The following is a 2,326-nucleotide window of genomic DNA, read 5'->3' as shown; positions in this document are numbered from 1 at the left end:
GCAAGTCCCCCGCCCAGGAGGCAGAACTGCTGCCCTGGGCAGGGCCCGGCCCCGAGCAGATTGTGCAGAGAGGCTGTGCAGTGTCCCTCGCTGGGGATATTGCAGAACCCTCTGGACACAATCTTGTGCCCCATGCTCTGTCTGAGCAGGGAGTTTGGACCAGAGGAGCCACTGTGGATCCTTCCAGCCTGGCCCTGCCTGGGATTGTGTCTGTGGAGATGCTGCAGGGCGCTCGACTGCGCTTCGCTGTGCAACACCTGCAGCGCAGCAGGACGGAGGTGGTGACACATCATTTGTGCTCTGTCACCACAGACCTCAGCAGCCTTCCCAGGAAGAGCAGTGCCAAACAGCTTCCTCTAAGAGGCAGAGCGATGGCACGGTCTGCCCTGCAGGGCCACAGGGTCCCTGCACACCCTGAGGATCCCTGTGCACCCTGTCTCCACACCCCACCCACAAGGGGGTCCATGGGGCCACCCATGCTGTTCCCAGCCCGGGGGATGTGTCACTCCCCACTAGAGCAGCTGGTGGGGAAAGGGGAAGAAGGTAAAACCTTGCCAGACACGTGCTGAATTCTGCTTCTGCTTTGCAGGAGCAGCCTGTGGTGAGGAGAACCTGCCTTATCCCACTGAACCCCACACAGAGCTTTGTACAGGTTGGCCCCCCCACAGCACCCCCACGATGGCACTGTTGGGGTGGGGAAGGACCTGCCTGGGTTGGAGCAAGGGTGTCCTCAGCTCTGGGCAGGGAGAGGTTATCGGCCGCAGCATCAGGAGCGAGATATCAGCCTTTGGCACCCTCGAGGTTGGGTAACAGCTGAGCCGGGCCAACCACCAGCCCTGCTGGGGCTCTTGCAAGAAGTGTTGCGCTAAAAGCAGCTGGGGCAGTCCGTGGGGAAAGCTCAGGCTCCTTGCAGGAGAGAATCCCTCTGGATGTCCCCTTTCCACCCCAGCCCCTGCTGTCATCCTGCCCCTCAGCTCCCTCCACATCCCCCTGCCCATGGGGCACCAGAATTGGGATGAGGCGCTGCATTCCCACATCCCCGCAGCACAAAGGTTTTGGTGTCCCCAAAATTTCACGCATCCAACCCCAGTGCCAGCCCTCCCAAGCCCCCTCAGCAGCACGAATATTTCAGCCTGTTTTCCCCAACTCAGCCCCTGCTCCTGCACCCCGACCAGTCCCGTGCCATGGTGGATACTGGGAATGTCTCCTTTTGCCTCCAGCCAGTGGAGACACCCACAGGAACCCTTCAAACATCTCCCTCAGCAGAAGATCCTCGGAGCGTGGGTCTCGGGGAAGCCTGGTCCCCAGCGGCAGTGAGGGTCCGAGCTCACGGTGGGGAGCTGGGAAGGCAGGAGAAGGAGGGTGAGGGGTGAGGGGGAGGAAGGCAGAGCCTGGCTGAGGGACAGGACACAGCACAGCCGGGACAGCGTCACGCCTGGGAAGGAACAGGACAGAGGGTGGGACAGGGATGGGGACCAGAGGGTTGGCCTGGAGGAGGGACCGGCAGTGGGAGGTGCAGGCTGGATGCTGCGGGGCCCGCAGCAGTTCCTGCACGGGACTGCCTTGGCATCACCCTGGAGCCCAGAGCGGGGTGGCCCCGGAGCCCACGCGGCGCTGCCACCGTGCTGCTCTGCCGGAGCCGGCCCCGGGGGGCTGCGGACCGCCAGAGGTGAGGGAACACCGCGAGGGTGGCAGGGGATGGACGGGACAGGTTTGGGGACGGTGGGGAAGGGGCAGGAGTGGGACAGTCCATGGTCACTGTGCCAGCTGGGCATGGGTTTGTAGGCACAGAGATGATGCCCGTGAAGTGCCACTGCCCATGGGCACGGCTGGACCGCCCCACGGTGCCACACCACAACACGGTGCTCGGCACGACCTCAGAGCCACCCGCCCAGGAATGGGGAGGTCTCAGCCCCATTTCGGCGCCAGCTGCTGGGCAGAAGTGGGCACAGCCCTTTAACCCTGGGGCCCGAACAGCCAGCCCACAGCGCTGTGGGGCACCGCTGCCCTGCCCTGCCCTGCCCTGCCCTGACCTGCCCTGCCCTGCCCTGCCCTTTGCGTGGGTCCTACATCAGCCTGGCAGCTGCCCTGTCCCTCTGCCCTGCTCCCCATGTCCCAGCCCCTGCCGTGACTGTCCCTCCTCCTCGCTGACAGCGTCCCCCACGTGCTCGCAGGGACACCGCAGCCTCCCAGGGCACTCCCCCACGGCACCCACGCACCCCTCGCCTGGGCAGGCGGGGCTGGGGAAGCACGGACATGCCCGTGCTGGGCATGGGGACTCAGTCCCGCTGTCCCCGGCCGGGTTTGGGACGCGGTTCCTGCGGGA

General features: G+C 65.2%; 1 protein-coding gene across 1 annotated transcript in view; it reads left to right on the top strand.

The window, feature by feature from the left end:
- Positions 1 to 1,506: 1,506 nt before the first annotated feature.
- Positions 1,507 to 2,326, top strand: part of ARAP3 (ArfGAP with RhoGAP domain, ankyrin repeat and PH domain 3) — a 19,665-nt gene continuing 18,845 nt past the window's right edge. Inside the window, exon 1 of the mRNA XM_017733402.1 lies at positions 1,507 to 1,669. The gene's annotated coding sequence lies outside the window, so the exon portion shown is untranslated. The remainder of the gene's footprint in view (positions 1,670 to 2,326) is intronic.

Source organism: Corvus brachyrhynchos, unplaced genomic scaffold (assembly GCF_000691975.1).
Source record: "Corvus brachyrhynchos isolate BGI_N302 unplaced genomic scaffold, ASM69197v1 scaffold545, whole genome shotgun sequence".
Classification (NCBI taxonomy): Eukaryota; Metazoa; Chordata; class Aves; order Passeriformes; family Corvidae; genus Corvus; species Corvus brachyrhynchos.
The sequence above is the reverse complement of the archived record's forward strand: the minus strand, read 5'-3'. Positions and strand labels throughout refer to the sequence as shown.